Source organism: Delphinus delphis, chromosome 19 (genome assembly GCF_949987515.2).
Source record: "Delphinus delphis chromosome 19, mDelDel1.2, whole genome shotgun sequence".
NCBI lineage: Eukaryota > Metazoa > Chordata > Mammalia > Artiodactyla > Delphinidae > Delphinus > Delphinus delphis.
In genome coordinates, this window is record NC_082701.1 from 623,511 (window position 1) to 643,309 (window position 19,799).

At 42.9% G+C, this 19,799-nt stretch overlaps 1 protein-coding gene across 7 annotated transcripts in view; it reads left to right on the plus strand.

Moving 5' to 3' along the window:
- Nucleotides 1-2,045: 2,045 nt before the first annotated feature.
- The window catches only part of HELZ (helicase with zinc finger), a 155,838-nt gene continuing 138,084 nt past the window's right edge, over nt 2,046-19,799 (plus strand). For 2 of the 7 annotated variants that reach the window (XM_059998650.1, XM_059998657.1), the window contains exons 1-3: nt 2,059-2,100; nt 3,418-3,473; nt 7,426-7,482. The gene's annotated coding sequence lies outside the window, so the exon portion shown is untranslated. Of the gene's footprint in view, nt 2,101-3,417; nt 3,474-4,484; nt 4,563-6,979; nt 7,072-7,108; nt 7,483-19,799 lie in introns of those variants that run through there. The other 5 variants (XM_059998652.1, XM_059998654.1, XM_059998655.1 and 2 more) reach the window with 5 other exon arrangements.

Here is a 19,799-nt window from a genome sequence, read left to right on the forward strand (position 1 = left end):
GCATAGGAGTGGCTGACTAGGTGCAGAAGGGGGACTGGAAACAGTAACTGGCTACCGCGTAAACAAGAGACTTTGGAGCCTTCACCAGACGGGCGGGGCGGCTCATTTTCCAGCGGGCAGCGGCAGAGGGTCGCGAGCAGCGCTGCCTCCCCGCCCCCAGCCCACGGCCCCGCATGGCGGCGGGGCCTGGATTGTCCAAGAACTTGGCTCCGGGCTCCAGTTTCCCAACTCACTCGGAGCTCAGAGAATTGGTGACTCAGGCGAGGGCCCTCCCGGCACGCTGCGTTCTCAGCAGGCCTGCAGTGACTCACCACCTCGCTCCCTCCCTCACTGCTGACCCCGGGCCAATCCCTTAATGAGTCTACACCCCACTCTTCTCACTTGGCCGGGACAATTGCCTGGTGGAGTTTTTAGCTCCCCGGGGGCAGGGCTTCTGTCAGCAACCGTCCAGGTTCCTCGAGAGAGGCTTCTCGTAGGGTCTGGAGGAGCATAAAACCCTTGGGTGGACCCGAAGGTCCCAGGCCCTCCCCGTGCACCGAAGGAGGGCTTTAATGCCTGTGCATTCTTCTAATTTCAGAGCCTTTCAACAGCATTTTATACCGAATACAATTTCGCAAGTCTTGGTGTCCTGGAGGAATTTTCCCTTGGACACCTCTTGGTCAAAATTTGCTTGGGGGAAACAAAAAAGCAACCAGAGTAGGCCCCCAAAGTCTGCAAAGCAGAGACCAGTGGCAATGGGAGGTGAGAGTGCGGCGGACTGACCAACGGGCCCCGGGGCAAGGGGACCACCGCGCGAGGGCGCGGGCGGATGCTCTGCTCGCCCGCGCAACCGAAAACGGGCGGCGAGTATCGCGAGAGGGCTCAGCTCCCCTGCAGCGAGCCCTCGGGCAGGAGCAGAGGCCCAGGCGACGGGCGTGGGCTGCGGGGTCGCTCGCTTGGTTCCCCGGCTAGCATCTCGGCGCCCCTACTTCCAGCGCGCCCCGTCGCAGCCAGGCGACCTGAGCGTCCCCCAACCAGCCTTGGGCCGGAGTGCTGCCCGCGGTCCTTCGCTCGCCCGGCCGCCAGCGCTCGCCGCCCGGCTGGGACCCGGCAGGTGGACTGCGGCGGGCGCACCCTCCTTCCGGCCCCGGCCCCTCTCCCGGACCCTCCCTCGAGCCCTGGCGCGCCTCTGCTCCCCGGCCAGAGCTCGCAATCTGCGCCCCCAAGTTACCTGCCTCGGGAAGTCCCAGTTCGCAAGCAGCCCGGACTGTAAAAGGGTGGATTCGGCAGAGCCCAAAACCACATTCCTAGGGGAGGGGTGGGGTCCCCATCTAGAGGGTCGCGGATCGCATTACCGGCCGAGGGGAGGAGACAGCGGAAGGGAGAGTCAACAGGGGTAAAAGTTGCTTTTCGTTTAGTACTCCCCTCCCCCTCCCTAACGCGCTGCTATGCCGGTTGGCTCGGGGACCCAGTGTCCGCCCAGGTTCCGGAGCCCGACGGCCCCAGAACGGTTTGGCAGGACAGAGGCATCTTTACATCCGCGGATGCGGCAGTCAGAGCGCCGGTTGGTTTGCAGGGCTGCCGGGCTCCGGGGCCCCGAGGGCGACCCCCGGCTGCCCGGGGGCGGGAAGCAGAAGCCCGCCTCCGGGCACCGAAGATCTAGAGCAATAACAGACGCATAAATAAATCAATGAGCAGCTCTTTGCTGCCAGCAGCAGGGAAACCTCGGGCTGATTAAATGCAGACGTGGGGTGTCTGCCAGGACAGGAGGGCGGCGGGGTACAAGGAACCGGCGTGGAGGCGAAGGGTGGGGGGAAGGGAGGCCGGGGCAGGAGCGACGGGAAAGACCCAAAGCCACGTTTTTAAACATGGAGGGGGGGAATTTTAAAGGCAAACAGTACGGGGGAGGGAGGAGGGCCGGGCTGCGGGCCCCTGGGCCTCCCAGCCACCCGGGGCAACTTTCCGGGCGGGAGGTGCGGCCCGAGGGGCGGCGCCGGCGGCGGGAGGCGGGAGTCCGAGGCCGAGGGAGGGGGGGAGTCACTTTAAAGGCTCTTTCTTACCCATAATGCTTTGTGGGGACGTTGACAAGTGGATCCAAGATGGCGTAGAAAGTAATGACAGGTAAGTCCTGACTTCCCCCTTCTCTGCTGCTGGGACCGCTCCGCGAGCTGCCGGAGCCCTCCGGAGAGGGGACCGGACTCCCCTCCGGTCCTCCGAGTCCCGGGAAGGGCGGCCCCGGGGCGGGCCTGGGGCCCAGACGGCCCGCGGCGGGGCCTGGGAAGCGGGGCTCTTCGAGGCGAGGCCCGGACGCTGGGGCTGTTTACAGCTTCTTCCCCTCCCTGGCCCCCTTCCCCTCCGCTGGGGGCCGCGGAGCCCTCGGCCCAGGCCGTGGAGGGGGCCTCGCAGACCCCGGCCGCGAGCCTGAGGGAGGTTTGTCCAGCCCACGGCACTCCGGGAGGGGGAGTCGAGCCGCCTTGCACGCTCGCCTCCTCCGGGTCGCGGCTGGGGGTGGGGAGCGTGCAGGCCTCCCACGCCCCGCTCGATTGCCCCCTCTGGGCTCGGACTTCCACGCGGGGTGGGGCGGGGGCCGGAGGGTGGGCGCGGGGAAAAGTGGGTCAGGGGTGCACCCCTCCCTCCCCCGCCAAGGGCTGTTGCCTGAGCTTTACTTTCTTTACCCCCTTTCTCCGCCCCCTCCTCGGAAATTCTCATTGGCCCACAAGCACATCAACAAAAATAAAAACAGAGGATTCTTTCCTGGAGATTCCTTCAAGACTTCCCTTTTCTTGAGCTAAGGGACCGCAGTTTTATCTAAGGAACTTTGATTGCTCTCCCCCCAAATTATTTGAGGCTTCTGCACCCTCCCCTTTGCTGAGGATCCTCCAGCCAGGGTTGGAAGTCAGGGTCTTAGGATTCTTCTTGGATTGAGACCCTCAGGTTTTGTTTGAAACTCAAAATTGTTGTTCCTTCACCCTCACCACTTACACTTTTCAGGCAAATCGTTAATAGATGTGGAACTCCAGAGACAGTGGATTCCTGGAGTCGGGCGGGGGGAGGGGGAGGAAGGCGTCGTCCTGGCTAGTTGTTAATTTTGCCCTCTCTTAAACTCTTATGAATGGATTTCTTCTCCTTCATCTCTTCTTTTTTCTCCTTTTTTTTCATTTCATGTTTTGAAAGTAAGGTCAGTCAGATATGACATTTTTATGTTTGGATTTTAAGAGCACTTTATAATTATTCTTTCATCACACAGAGAGGAAATGTTTTTGTTTTAAAGTAAAGCAAACAGACTCATTTACAAAGCTGCATACTGTATACCATTTTGGTAACTTTTTCCATTTGAAATTTATATGCCCTTTCACTTCAGGCTGATAGAATGTTTGCTACTGATCATGTCTCTTACTGGTGTTGTATAGACACATTATACTTTTCTGTTTATCTCAGGAATTGGATGAAGTAATTGATCACTAAAGAACTACAGTGCTGGTGAGATGTGTAAGGTGAGACTGCAGTTAAAAATGATTTACCTTTTTTCCTTCTTTATTTTAATCAAGTCATGAGGGTGAGACTGAAACTAAGTAATTTGATGGGGCCATCTTTATTTCCAAATCACTCACTCAGTCAAATGGGAGTAGAGGCAGGGCTAGATTTGGAAAGGACAACTGTGTCAAGTATACCAAACTTTTCAGCTACTGGAGCTTATCCAGAGCCAAGTGTTATTTGCAGCCATCCTTGATTAGTATCTTCACCAGGGGTAATTATAGTTTGCCTATTTAAATTCCCTTGTGTAACTTTAATTGAATGTCTTAATTTTATCTGTGCTTTGGTGTCCATCACTTAGTCTGCATTGAGTGTTAGTGATTGTGTATGTGGATTTTGTATGTCTGCAGTTTGTGGGACTCGTGTAAAGTACACCCTTTCCATTGGAAAGCGTTATTTCAGGCACATCCTGCTTTTATTTTCTGAAAAATGGAACAGTGCTTGTCTCTCTCATAATTATTTGGAAATAAAAATGATAGTGTTGCATTTTGGTTATAGGTTATTAGGGATGAGACTGGCTTGTCATTATCTTCTGGTCACATGTAGTGTGTGAATTCAGAGTGTTGCTTTATTTAATCTAACTTATAAGGCTTTGGATTTATAGAACATTATTAATATAGTGTCAATGAACAGTCAGTATTCTGTACTGGTGAGAAGGAGAGTGGTTTGCTAATTTTACATTCTTCACAAGCAATTTTCTCAACTTTAAAAATATATCTTTTTATTTATTTTTTATTTTAGTCATCGTAGATGTACTATACTACAGTGTGTGTGAGTGTGTTTGTAAAATATTTTACTATGGTTTATTGAGAAAATGTAAGTTGTTATGGTAGATTGGTTACTGCAGCGTTTTTTTTTTTTTTCCTTTAACACATCTGGGTAGCCTTTGAATTTTGAAGTCCACTCACAAAGTTTTCATCTCTATCACACATCTGTTTAAGAAGAGTAAGCTGTGCTTTATTTTATTCCAGATTGAGGCATACAATTGACATTTTTGCCTTAAAAAAAAAACTTGGGAGAGGAAGGTGGACATAAACCAAGATCTTTTCGTAAGTGCACACACCACATTTGCTTGTGTTTGAAACTCAGAAGTGCTTGTGTGTATTACATTTATTTTTATTCTTAGCAGAGCAAATATGAATTTTAAAATTTATTTATTTTCAGCTTACAGATGGAGGCATATTCATGCCTTAGACCTCCCAAACTGTACCTTTTATCTTTTTTTTTTTAATACATATTACTTTGTGGAAAGAACCAATGATCTACTTTTGGGCCTATGGAGATGTTTGTTTATAATCCAAAAGGGAATATTTAGAAATAGGTAATCTTGTGTGGCTAGTGTTGTTTGGCCTGAGCTGTGTCAAGACATTTTCCACAATTTTCACACATGTAGACCATGTGAAGTGTTAGTATTCACTTCGAAGTGAAGTTGGTGGTTGGCCACCGAACAGGTTGTCACACGAAGCATTCTAAAATGGGAAATGCCATAGTATTGAAGTTTGTGGTGAAGCGGGGGTCTGTGTCTTTGAGCTGAATGAAGACACAGCTTTTTTAGTCTGTCCTTTTGGCTGGGAAGCTGGGACACTATTTTTAGGTAAGGCGGGAGTTTTGGGGAGTCAGTAAGTGCCTCTATCAGCTGGTGTGCTTGATTTTTGCAGTTGTTAGCAAGAAGTTTCATTTCTAATACCATAAGTATTCAATCTACATTGTTTTAAAGTCTGTATACATTTATGGACAGTCTAGTGTTTTACTGGAGAAGGGAGTGATGCCAAAATAACAGGGGAAATCATTCCTACTTGCAAAGGCCTTGTGTAGTTTAAAAATATAGAGCATATTCATGAAAGGCTAAGAATATTGCAGAGGGACCTACAAATAAGTAGACCAGATCTTACACATGCATTTTTGCTCTCTGTTTAAGAAGTAGGCATGGTATTGATATTAAATGCAAATTAGTCTATAATTATCTATAGTCTATAATATAATTATCAAATTATATTTAAGATTCTAAATGCAGGCCCAGCACAAGTAGTAAGGTCCTTTGCTTGTTGTTTTAAATGCATAGTAGATTTGGGGCCAAGTTTATCAACTTGTCGGTAAACAAGAGATGGGGAGGAGCTACTTAAAAAATTATAAACAAATTGTTATGGCTGTTTATTTCCATAAACTTGGAGAAGTATACACGCAAATATAATTTGATTTCTAAGTAATAGTTTGAATTGTTTTCTAGGAGAGAAGTATGATATGTGTGGAGAGTGTGGCCACAGCAGCTTGTAGTTCATTTAAATTGCTGGGTGTAGTCGGGATGGCTTCGGTAGCATTGGCTAGGAGCAGCGTAAAACTTAGTGGTCTGTCCCTTCACCGGTGGCTGAGATTATCCTTTTGAGCTACACTGAATTTAATAGAGTTAATATTCCTCTTTCAAAAATAAATAGTAGATATAACATGAAGATTTTTAATTTATATGTATATATATGTGTACATGTATATTTATATATGTATATATCTTTATTTTAAAAGCTACCAATTGTATAAAGCAAATTGAAAGTTTTTCAGCGTACTACTGAAGAGTCATGCCAACTTGTTTCCTGGTGTAAATTGTACTGGGTCAGTTTCTCCAGGGGCAGGAAGTTGTATGGTAAAGCCAGAATTTGTGTGTTCAACTTGTTTTGACTCTCAAAAACTCTGATTCATCATTAGGTTCTTCAAAGAATGCACGGCAAATTTTTTTGAGTAAACCATTGTGACGTGTGAATGTTTGTGATTTTTGTTATTTCTGTGCCATATTTTAGGTGTTCTCGGAACATCTGAATTTGCCTTTTTGCTTTCTTCTGTCGATATTCTCCTTGTGGTGAAAATATTCCTGTGAGGCGAGCTTCCTTTCAGTAGGCAATATGTGTAACTAATATAGTTAAAAAGATTATTATTTTTATGTAAAACTGATGCATGCTATGGTAAACAGATCGGAGCAGTGCTAAGTGTATGTAGGAAAAAAGATAAAAAGCCTCTGCTCTCCTTCCTCCATCTTTAGCCGTGTCCCCCTAATCTGACCGTAGAAAGCAGTTGGTGTTACGTGGTGTTTGGAAGACCTCTCTTGCCTAGGTGCCCGGGCAGTAGTGAAAGCAGAGGGAGAAGTCAGGGAAGGCATGGCCACTGTACCCGTTTAGATGTCAGGCAGGGATTCCGCCCTTATTTCCTGTAATGTTAATTAATATTGATAATCTTAAACTTCCATTAGTTTAAGATAACTGTAATTGAATTGTTAGTGAAACACTCAAACAGTTAATTGCATTGTCAGGTTGGTAAAGTTTTGATTTGTTGATCTTGTAAGGAAATAAATAATTGGAAATTGAATTCACATAACCTTAGGGCTGGGAGTAATGTTGGTAATTATCATCTGTGGAATTTTATGATGAGATGCACAGTATACTTACTATAGGCTTGTTATAACTCATTATCTTTCCTTTAGTTTTCAGAACAACTCCAAGATAGCTGTTATTTCTGCTTTGCAGAGGAAATTTAGGTTAAATGTGAATTAACGAACATAACGTCGCAAGACTAGTAAGTAGTGGTGCTGGCGTTGTGCCTTGGAAAGGGCGTTCTCTTTCCATTGCAGTATGCTCTGCTGCTTCTATCTAGTCTGTCTTATTTTCCAGATGAGGAAATTGAGGCCTGGAGAAGTCAAGTGACTTGCCCAAGGTCACACAGCTGATTAGTAGCAACATTAAACCAAACTTTTATCTCTGGACCCTTATCTCAGGACTCTTGGTCCTGGCTGGTTATGCTACATTTTATTGAAGTACTGTGGACCAAAGGACCATATGCTGTGACCACTGGATACAAATGCTTCAGAACTGATACATCAGCAGTGGTGTTTTCTAGTATGTATTAAAAGGTTCCTTCTCTCTCTTTCAGAAATTATAAAGAGCTCTGATGGGCTATTTGGGTGATACCCAGTGCAGTGAACTGCAGGTGAGTAAGGTCTGGGAGAGCCTTATTTACAAAGCAAGAACTTGATAATGCCTGAGGAAAAGACAAAAGAGACTTAATCTAGAGGAGGGTGTCTGGTCAGCAAGATGAGGTGGGACAAGGTGGAGGAAGTAGGGCACTGGTGCAGCAGTGGTGACCTGACTGAATTGGCTACTTCTGGAGCAGACTGGATGATGGTGAACCTACTCCAAACAGACTGCCTGACGCTTTGTCAGTTTGTTTGAGGAGAAGTGCGGGTAGGTTAATCTTCCACTTCTGTTTTGAATGAGTAACTGCACAAGGATTCAACCTATCTGCATATGATTGGATCTTCAGAGGTCCTTCAGTTTTTGTGTCAGCATTCTTGAGTGTTGATCACCCAGTGCTCTGATGAACGGGTTAAGTATTAAATTGTTTGTTTTTCCTGTTATCTACTATGTGTGTATTGTCATGAATGACTGTATATATCTGCATGTTTGAGGATCTAGATGCCAAGAACATATCAAAGGAAACAAAAGGTTAAACTTTTTTCCTAATGGTTGTATTAGTCCTTCAAATTATTTGTTTTTTGCTGAAATGCCCTAAGAATAACATTTTAGTCTTGAGTATTTATTATTTCACAGTTAGTAATCTTCTTGGTCCATTATAGTATCTTGGCCATTCAGTATTAAACTAAGAAAACGGTAATACTACAGAAAAACAGAAGACTGTTTTAATATTGTCCTTGTGGGGCATCAGTGCTAAAATTATTTTTTGATACATTTTTAATACTAGTCCCAGAGACTTTAATGAGACAATGCTATATACTTTTAGGGTTTATAATTAAACTTAGGCTTGGCTACTTATTGATTGCTAAAGTAAAACATTGTTGTTTCTTGAGTTAGGGTAGTTTGCACATTCATCCCCCGCAGGTTCATGGGGGTGATCAGAAGACTAGTTGAGCTGGTTTCTTGGTCCTTGGAAAGCTGGGGTCTGGGTTGTCATAGGTCATTGTGATAAGAAGTGCATGAGCGTTCTCAGTTAAGGCCAAAGTGAGCAGTAAAAGAGAGGTGTGGTCCTCTTCCTGAGAGTATATCGAGTTTGCATCCTGGGACCCCTAGTTTCCTCAGTATGGTAGAACTTTCTCTCTTAAATTACAAAATAATTTAAGAATTGTTATTAAGTAAATTGTTAAGTATTTGGGTTACTACCCCTAAAACAGTTGATTTTCTTTTTGGCATTCTGTTAAAAAAATATATATGTATAGATATATATCTATATATACACACACACACACACACACATATATATTATTGTACTCATTTTTAATTATGATGCATATAATTTGAATTTTTCTTATTTATTAGATTATGAAACATTTCCATGTTATAGTTGTCACAATTTTAATTGACATGATTACACTTTGAGAGACTGCAAAATATTTCATCAAGTCATGCCGTCAGTAATTTACTTCAATCTTTTTATGTTAGATGTTTATGTTGCTGGCTGGTTTTCAGTTAATACTTGAATCTATGTTATTGTAGATATTGTATTTTTTTCTGGCTCATTATATCTCTAGGATAAATTTTTGAATGCATTATTGTGTTAAATGGTATGAATGTTTTTATGGCTTTTGATATATATCGCCATACTGTTTTTTAAGAATGTTATACCAGTTTGTACTACTAACAGATATACAGACGAACCTGTTTCACCACAACTGGATATAAATACATTTTTTCCTTAAAAGTTTTTGCTTATTTAATAGTGTAAAGTGGCATTTGTACTTCTTTGTTCTATAACGTTGAATTTTTCTCTTTGAGTCTCTTCATGGTGAATTGTTTGTTCATATCCTTTGCTATTTTAATCAGTAAACTATCGATGTGGGCTTTGGATGGTAAGGCACGTATAACCAGCTAATAAACAGGTGCTTCTTAAAAAGATGATCAGAACATGTTCAGTGAGAATGTTCAGAGAGAGTCTAGTCTAGATGGTAAATTTTCTTGAGAATAGTGGTTGAAGGGGAACAGGTGAGTTATTCCAAGATTCAGTTCGGCAAATGTTTAGTACGCATCCGTGTGTACCACGTGTTGCGTCCTCTTAGTGCTTCTCAAGTCATCATGGCATATACTTGGTTGAAGGAGGAGGCTGCTTGAGGCTGCTAGAGGCTTGACTTGTTGGGACTTTGGCTCTGAAGTCGCTTTGTGGAGGGCTGAGGGGATCACTGACTAGAACGTCTTTAGCTCATTCACGGCATACCGCAGTGCCACGGCACTTTGAGAAGCTCTGTTCTGAAGGATACAAAGATGAATAAAACATCATTTCCTCTGACAAGGAACGAATCATCTAGTAGAGAGAGTAGGGGCACCAAAACAAGAAAGGACTAATAGGAATTTGAAGGGTGCTGTAAGAGGGGTTCAGACAAGGTGCTTAGGGGTTCAGTGGAGGGAGTGATACTGCCCCCTTGGGGGTATAAGCTAACACTTCAACTGAGGAGGTGGCATTTAAATTGCACCACTGTGAAATTGAGGCGCCATGGCAAGAAGGGGGCATTCTGGAGGGAAGGGTAGCTTGAGCAAAGGCTGAGGGGTGGTGTCGGAAATGAGGTGGCTGTCCGGAAACTGCGTATCCAAATTACCCGGACCCTGGGTTACATGAAGGAACGTAGCGGACAGTGCGGCTGTTGAGAGGTCGTGACTGGGTTTTGGAGAATGAATATGATGGATTGTCAGTGAGGAGAAACTAGAGACAGCGTTTTCAGTTGGGTTCCTGGTATTACTCCAGGTGAGGGATGATGAGTGCCTGAGTTGGTGTACTTGGGGATGAAAGGAGGTGGTGGAGTCAAGAGGTATTTTGGAGGTTGAACAGAGAGATGTGGTGACTGATTAGGTAGGAGGGGAAGCGAACAGTCAGTTCTATGTCTCAAGTCAGAGATGATGGTGAGGTTTTTATGGTTGGATGGCTGGCAGAATGGGGCAGCAGGAATACAGAAGTCAGGAGGAAGAACAGGCCTTAGGGGTTTAGGATAGAGAAAAGACGAGTTTGGTTTTGTGAGTTTAAGGAACTAGTAGAAAGGTGAAATCAGAATCTTAACCCTGGAAGGAACAGATGAGGAAGTTCAGGGCCCAGAGGAACTAGAGGGACCAGTGAGGTCTCACAGTTAGATAAAGCAGAGTGTAGACTGCAGCTGCCTGATTCCCAGTCCAGCACTCTCTTCACTGCCTCAGACTGAGAATCTTCTCTGCGGTGTTTTCCTCGCACCCAGGTGTGCTCAATAGGAAGCTGGAAGTGGCAGAGCTTATGTTGGGAGTGAAGAGTTTATTTCTTAATTACATTTTTTTTATTATGGAAAATTCCAGATGTATAGAAGTGGAAAGGGTATAATCAGTCCCACTGTACCCGTTGTTCAACTTTAATAGTTACTAATGCTGTTTCATCTGTTTCCTCCCTCTCCATCAGTTATATTGAAGTAAATCGGATAGAGTGTTTTGGTGAACCTGAACTCTGGGTATCTGTAGTTAAGGAGAATTGAACAGTTCAGTAGGGTATGTTCTGAGCTTTCTGGGTGGGGGTCTAGAGTGAACAGAAGTAGTATTAATTGCCAGAATTCCTGGGCAAATCACTTACGTCTTCTGAACCTTCGTTTGTCTGTGAGACGGAGGTAATAATGGCAGCGTCACAGAATCACCTGAGATAAGGTGTAGAAAACCCTCTGTGAACTGTGAGCCTGAAGTGACGCAGGTTTTAGTTGTTGGTAATAACAGAAAGGTGATGCTGTTCCTTTGGGCTTCTGTGTTGCTGGCATTCAGTACATTTTTATTATTCAGCAAAGAATTATGTGAGGTACCTGAGGCTTCAACAGGGAACAAAACAGACAAAATCTCAGCTTTCCTGGAGCTCATGTTCTAGGTCTGGAGTATAATAGGAAGCTAATACCTTAATAGTGATTAGTGTGGGCCAGACACTGTTCTAAGTGCTTTCATATTTTACCCTATTTAATTCTTGCAGCAATGCCTTGAAGTGTAGCACTGTTATTATTCCCATTTTGCAGATTTGGAAATCAAAGCAAATGTTTAAGCAGATTGCCTCAGGTCACAATGCCAGGATTCATACTGAGGCAGAGCTGGCTTCAAGCCTATACTCTTACCCCTGTGCCATTAGAACGCTTCAGCTCATTCATGGCGTACTAGTGTTTGATACAAATAAAAAAGGTAGGCCCTGATTGAAATTATCCCTAAACAAGTAAGTGTTCTCTTCTTGTGGGAGAAAAAAGACAAAAACAAATGAAAAAAATGGCAGTACACAGTTCTCTGTGGATGGGGGTATATTAATATTCTTACATAGACAAGTATTTTTCTTCCTAACTTTTTATAGGCTTCACCAACTTTCTTGGTTTCTTTAGATACAAATGGCCACCTCAGTGGAAGGAAGTCATTTTCCTGCTGGTACTTGGGAAGAATGGCTTCTTGAATGAAGCCCTTCTTGTTTACAATTCTTCTTTTTCTCCTGCTGCTCTCTCCTTACCTTGGGGCAGTTCCCTTCTCTGATTTCCCCTGTTCTCTGCTCCTCCTTTTGCGCACAGCTGTGGTGTCCCTTCCCAGTCTCACCAGCTGCCCATGTTCTCAAGGATTTCCTTCCTTCTGCCTTTGCCTTCTCTTCCCTGGCCTGCCTCTGTCAGTCACCTTGGGCCTTACCCTCTGTTTTGGCTTTTCTGAGTTTATTCATTGGGACGAACATCAGGACCAATTTCCTGCCCCTGGCTCTGGCGCTGACCTGCCAGCTCTTGTTTCTCCTTCATGGGCAGGGAAGATTGGGAAATGGGCAGTGAGCATTCCTTAAGTTTGCATCGGGATTAGGACATGGGTCTCACTCCTTTTAAGGAGGGTTAGGAGGGTATTATGGCTTGCATACTTGTGGGGTTTTTTTTAATATTGTTAAAATATACGTAACATAAAATTTACCATTTTAATCATTTTAGCATACAATTCGGTGTCATTAAGTGCATTCACATTGTTGCACAGCCAGCACCACCATCCATCTCCGGAACTTTGTCATCTTCCCAAATTGCAGTTTTGTACTCATTAAACACTAACCCTCCATTCCCCTCTCCCTCAAGCACCTGGCAAACATCATTCTACTTTCTGTTTCTAAGAATTTGAATAGGGTCCATTCATACCATAGGTACCTCATGTAAGGGCACTGATACAATATTTGTCTTTTTGCGACTGGCTTATTTCACGTAGCATGTCTTCAAGGTTCATCCATATTGTAGCATGTGGCAGCATTTTCTTCCTTTTTAAGGCTAAATAATATACCATTGTATGTAAATATATTTTTAAAAAGTCATCCATTTTTTTGATAGACACTCGGGTTGCTTCCACCTTTTGGCTGTTGTGAATTATGTTGCTGTGAACTTGGGTGTATACATATCTGTTCAGGTCCCTACTTTCAGTTCTTTTGGGAAATGCCCAGAAGTGGAATTGTTAGATCATATGGTAATTCTGTGTTTAAGTTTTTGAGGAATCCCCGTATTTGTATTCCATAGCAGTAGCACCATTTTATGTCCACCAGAAATGTAAAAGGGTTCCAATTTCTCCACACCCTCACCAACAGTTATTTTCTATTTTTTTGATAGTAGCCATCCTAATGGGTGTGAAATGATAATATATACTTGTTTTTAAAGGTGTTTTATGTAGAATAATAGAATTTCAGGACTAGAAATGGTATGAAAGATTTCTAATTCAGTTAGCTGTGGACAGCAACGAATGTTCTCATATGTCTTAGCATTTTCACTTCTTTCTCAGTTGGAAAAAGGCATTTTGGGCAGATGGGTGTCTACTGGATCTTTGGCTCAAGATGAACTATGTCTGACCCAGGCAGGGTACATGGAATGCAGCTTTGTAAGAGATCTGCTCTTCTCTTCTGCCAGTGACTCTATTTCTTATACCTCTTTACAGTTTCCAACTGTGTCTTTGGGTTATTTAATCTTCTTTCTGGCTTCTTTAAGGGATAAGGTAATTGTATTCAAATAAACATACTGGACTTCCCTGGTGGCGCAGCGGTTGGGGGTCCGCCTGCCGATGCAGGGGGCTCGGGTTCGTGCCCCGGTCCGAGAAGATCCCACATGGCGTGGAGCGGCTGGGCCCGTGAGCCATGGCCGCTGAGCCTGCGCGTCCGGAGCCTGTGCTCCGCAACGGGAGAGGCCACAACAGTGAGAGGCCCGCGTACCGCAAAAAAAAAAAAAAACCCCACACAAATAAACATATTTATTTAAAAAAACTAGGTAAGTTAGCAATTAATGAGCCCAAGATCAGTATAAACTGCTCAGATGATTAAAAAGACTGTATTCAATATCAATTTGAAGGAAACCTAAATATTACTCCTGGATGTTAGCTATAATTCCTTACTATGTAAAATAAGTCACCCCTTTTCAATCTTTTTTTTTTAATTTGGAGGAGATGAATTAAGCAGCATAAAATAAAATATATTTACGAGAAGATTATAACTTCTGGATTAGTTTGGGTTTTGAATCTTTTTTAAGTTAAAGAAAACTGTTAGTTTAATTTATATTATGAAAATCTTTACGCCTACAGCAAAGTTGTAAGAATAGTATAATTAATACCCAATTGTTAGCGTTATGTCATAATTTGCCTTGTCTCTCTTTCTCTGTCAAATAGCTAGAATTTTTCTTTTTCCTGAGCCAGGTGAAAGTAAGTGGCAGACATCTTAGATGGCATTTCATTCATACTTCACCATGTGTCTCCTAAGAATGAGGACATATTTCTTCATAAACATAATACCATTATCACACCTAAGAAGATAATTCAGTAATACTAATAGTTATACTATCAGATATCAAGTCCATGTATAATTTTTCCTATTTCTCCCCAAAATATATTTTATTTCTTTAGTTTCTTTTTTTTTTTAATTTATTTATTTAATTTATTTATTTTTGGCTGCGTTGGGTCTTTGTTGCTGTGTGCGGGCTTTCTCTAGTTGCGGCAAGCAGGGGCTACTCTTCATTGCGGTGCGTGTACTTCTCACTGTGGTGGCTTCTCTTGTTGCGGAGCACAGGCTCTAGGCGTGCGGGCTTCAGCAGTTGTGGCGCACGGGCTTAGTTGCTCTGCAGCATGCGGGATCTTTCCGGACCAGGGCTCAAACCCGTGTCCCCTGCACTGGCAGGCGGATTCTTAACCATTGCCCCACCAGTTATTCTTTTTTTAAAAAATTATTTCCTCATTTGTTTTTATGTGATGATGCCTTTATTTATTTATTTTTTATTATTGTTTATTTTTGGCTGTGTTGGGTCTTTGTTGCTGCACGTGGGCCTTCTCTAGTTGTGGCATGTGGGGGCTACTCTTCGTTGTGGTGTGCGGACTTCTCATTGTGGTGGCTTCTCTTGTTGCGGAGCACGGGCTCTAGGTGCGTGGGCTTCAGTAATTGCAGCACCCAGGCTCAGTAGTTGTGGCACACAGGCCCTAGAGTGCGTGGGCTTCAGTAGTTGCAGTGTGTAGCCTCAGTAGTTGTGGCTCGTGGGCTCTAGAGCGCAGGCTCAGTAGTTGTGGCGTACGGGCTTAGTTGCTCCGCGGCATGTGGGATCTTCCTGGACCGGGGCTCGAACCCGTGTCCCCTGCATCGGCAGGCGGACTCTCAACCACTGCGCCACCAGGGAAGCCCGGTATGCTTTTGTGTTAATTATGCAGTTGGCTCTCTTGCGTTGATTTACATTTTATTTATAAAGCTCAACTGCTTTGGATTATGATGTGTTTACAAGGCTACACAGATAATCTGGAAGGGAAAATGAAGAAATACAAATGACAGAAAATGTTTTATAATAATAAAATTTTCTTGGCAAGCAGCAACTTTTTCTCAAAGTCAGTCTTTTAATATAATTTGCTTGCTTCATAAATATGGGTTTTTTGTTTTTTCATATCTTTATTGATTAGTAAGCATGTTAAATGACTTGGGAGGAATCTCTCTTCAAGAAATAATTTGGAATTATTGATCCAGAATGCTGACCATTCTCAAAAATGGGCCAGGAAAATCAAAGTAATAGATGGAAAAAAAAATCTCAATTTTAGCTCTTGATATAACTTTTCTTAAATTTAGGGTTTTTTTTTTTTAATAATTTAAGTTACTAAAACACATGGTGGAAGGTCCATCAAGATATTTATTTTATGTATTTAAAGCATTTTACTTTGCTGTATTGAATTCCATTCATTCTGGAATTTAGGAGAATTTACCTCTTTATGAAAGAGATTATTCAGAGTAGAAAATGATTGATGACCTTCGCTTCCAGTTTTCTTCTCAATAGACTTAGTCTCTCTTCTAATGCTTCTTGCATACTCAGTAATTTTATAAGTTTTAGACAAAAATGCAGGTCTGGCTGAATATTAAGCACAGTACAATAAATAAAGCTTTTTTACTTTGCAGAATATTTTACATGTGTGTCCCATAGATTCATCAGAGATTCTAGTTTTGCATAAAGGCAAGTACATTTAAAGACAATACAACATCCCTGTCTATGACATTGGCATTCGAATGAGAAGTGAATTTGGTTCAGGACAGTTCTTGGAATGCTTGGCATTTAGGTTATTTTAGGTCAACTCTTTCGGAAATTCAATTAGAGTATTTATTGAATGGTTTTAGTGAGCTGAATGGTTGTCATGGGGATATAGATGATATAAAACATGACTCCTATTTATAAAATAGTTGTGTTCGTCAGATAAGGCATCTTACATGATGTATTTAATCCAAGATAATGGATGAGTAAGAGGCAGATCATTCTATAGGAAGTAATTTTGGTTTTGAGAGAGGCATTCTTAGGGAAATAGGCCTTGAAGTGTTCATTTAGAGCTGGGCAGGATTCAGGTCCGGAGAGAGGAGGGAAAGGATATTTGGGTAGAGGGAAGGGCATTGGCAGAGCCTCAGAGGCCTGACGGTCCCTGGGGCCTGTGTGGGAATGGTGGAAAGTTGGGTTGCAGTGAGCCTGTGGGTGGCCTGGACGTTGGGTAATGAGCATGGCCGTCAGTTTATGGGCGCCCTCTCTAGAGTGGTCTGTAACTTGTGCTAGCTGCAGTGTCTTCCCCACAGCTGTGCTGTCCATTGAGGAGAAGGGGGCCGGCTCTGCCAGGGTATGGCATGTGAGTTATTTTAATAATGTATCAATCTGCTTTTTCTTTCTTTTGTCACAATGCATTTACTTTCTAAAGTGGTCTTGTTTGCAGGATAATAATTGGGTTTCCACAGGGAAAATAATAATGTATGAGGCAAATTACTGACTTAAAAAAATGAATCTCCAATTTTTTTTCTAGTAGTTCTTCTTTTGTTTACATTTTTGTTTTGTTCGTTATGTAAAGAAACTTATGTAATTTCTGCCCAGGTGGTAGTGGTAATGTTTGGCACAGCTCATTGGTCTTCTGCAACCTTTACAAATGCAGCCTGATTCATTCCAGCCAAGTTAATTATGAGGTAGATAATTTTTTTTCCCTAATGGAGACAAATGTAAAAGACAGAGATACAGAAACCATCTTCAGTTTAGATTGAAGAAATTTTAGTTACTACTGTTTGTTCCTGCTATTTGGTCACAGTTTATTTTTATTTTTTGAAGTCTGTCTCTAATCAAATAAGATTTAATTTTTTAGAAGTAAAAGAGGCCCATGACTAAATTAATAAGAAAAGTTAATTTAGGACAATAATTGATTTTTAAAAATATAAAAGTATATTTCATGACTTGATTTCAAGATGATCTGGCGGTTATCCTTACACTGTTGCAGAAGGAAGTCCACAGTGGGACGAGAATGGTGCTTACAAATCACCTCCCTTATTATCTATTACTGAACATGTCTTAGTACAGGCCAGTCTCCCTGCCACCTCGGTGGTACACTGTTGACTTCATTTTTCTTCCAGTATTTACTTTTGGTCCTGGACCAGTTATCTAGCTGTGATGGGATTCTTCAAAAGTATCCTACATTTTGTACCTAGTGAACTAGTGATTGTTCTGTTTGCAGACATTCTTTCTGAGGCTCTGCTCTTGCCTTGAAAACCTGCATTTGCAGAAAGGGAAATGTATAGATTTCCCTTTTAAATTTATTTATTTTTATTTATTTTTTATTTATTTTTGGCTGTGTTGGGTCTTCGTTTCTGCGCGAGGGCTTTCTCTCGTTGCGGCGAGCGGGGACCACTCTTCATCGCGGTGCGCGGGCCCCTCACTGCCGCGGCCTCTCTTGTTGCGGAGCGCGGGCTCCAGACGCGCAGGCTCAGTAGTTGTGGCTCACGGGCCCAGTTGCCCTGTGGTATGTGGGATCCTCCCAGACCAGGTCTCGAACCCGTGTTCCCCCCATCGGCAGGCAGACTCGCAACCACTGCGCCACCAGGGAAGCCCAGGTTTTCCTTTTATTAACAAACTTATCCTTCTTTATCTCTTTCCAGTTTTTTTTTTTTTTTTTTTTTTTTTTGCTGTACGCGGGCCTCTCACTGCTGTGGCCTCTCCCGTTGTGGAGCACAGGCTCCGGATGCGCAGGCCCAGTGGCCATGACTCACGGGCCCAGCCGCTCCACGGCATGTGGGATCTTCCCGGACCGGGGCACGAACCCGTGTGCCCTGCATCAGCAGGCGGACTCTCAACCACTGCGCCACCAGGGAAGCCCCTCTTTCCAGTTTTTAAAAACCGTGTCCGTTGTGATATTGGGATTCATATTTTAAAAATAATTTAAAAATTTTATTCTTAAAATTATCATACACTAAAACTAACTTTTTTCTTTTATTCTGTTAATTTCACACTTGTAGTTTGTGCAACCATCACTACAATCAGAATACAGAATAATATTATCACTCTCCAGAATTCCCTAATGCTATCCTTTTATAGTTAACTGTCCCCATCCTATAACCTCTGCAACCACTGATCTTTTCTCCATTCCTATAGTTTTGTCTTTTTGAGAATTTCATATAAATGGAATCATACATGTAAGCTTTTGAGACTGGGTTCTTTTACTCTGTCTTTGAGATTCATCTAAGTCATTGCATGTATTGAAAGTTTATTCCTTTTTATTACTGAGTAGTTTTCCATTGTCACTCATTGAAGGACATTAGGGTTGTTTCCAATTTTTAACAGTTACGTATAGAGCTGCTGTAAACATTTGTGTACAGACTTTTGTGCAAACATAGTTTTCATTTCTCTGTCTCTAGGGTAGCTGTCTCTGGGGAGAGGGGATTGCTGGGTGATATAGTGAGTATATTTTTAACTTTATAAGAAACTGTCAGCCCTTTTTCCAGAGTGTCTGTACCACTTTATATTCTCCCACTAGCAGCAGTGTATGAGAATTCCCCCTATTCCACATCACTGATACTATCAGTGATTTTAATTTAGCCATTCTAATAGGTATGTGGTAATATCTTATCATGGTTTTAATTTGCATTTCTCTGATGACTAATGCCATTGGACATCTTTTCGTGTGCTTATTTGCCATCATTAGATCCTCTTAGTGGAGTGCCCGTTAAAATGTTTTGCCTAGCTTTTTTTTTTTTTTTTTTTTTGCGGTACGCGGGCCTCTCACTGTTGTGGCCTCTCCCGTTGTGGAGCACAGGCTCCGGACACGCAGGCCAAGCGGCCATGGCTCACGGGCCCAGCCGCTCCGCAGCATGTGGGATCTTCCCGGACTGGGGCACGAACCCGTGTCCCCTGCATCGGCAGGCGGACTCTCAACCACTGCGCCACCAGGGAAGCCCTGCCTAGCTTTTAATTGGGTTGTTTTCTTACTGTTGAGTTTTGAGAATTCTTTATATATTTGGATACAAATCCTTTTTCAGGTATGTGATTTGCAGTTGTTTTTTTCTCAGTCTTTAGCTTGGCTTCCTATCCTTCTAACATAATAGTGTCTTTCAAAGAGCAAAAAGGTTTAATTTTGAGAAAGTCCAATGCATAAATTTTTTTCTTTTTTATATTATACTAAGATGGGTAGATTTTAAAATAAGTTTCTGTTCTATAAAAGTGGTGAAAAGTAACTTAGTGATGGGAATGTTCTCATAAAGTTGACTTTGTGGAAGGTGCAAATGTTATTTTCTGGCAAGGTAGTACTATATAATATGCTCCTTAGTCTTGGCAACACCTAGGACTTCTGTTTAACCAAAGAATGCAATTGATTGAGGTTTGTGAGGGTTTTCACACTTTTTAAAAAAATGATGATCACTAATGTGGTTAAATATGTATACTTTCATAATGCAGAACTATGTAGGAATTAGTCCTTAAGACTCTTCCAGGGTTAAAATATTACATTCACATTTGATGCTTTTGGGAGTGCCTGAGTTTGAGTTTCTGCTTCACTGGAACAGCATGAGAACTT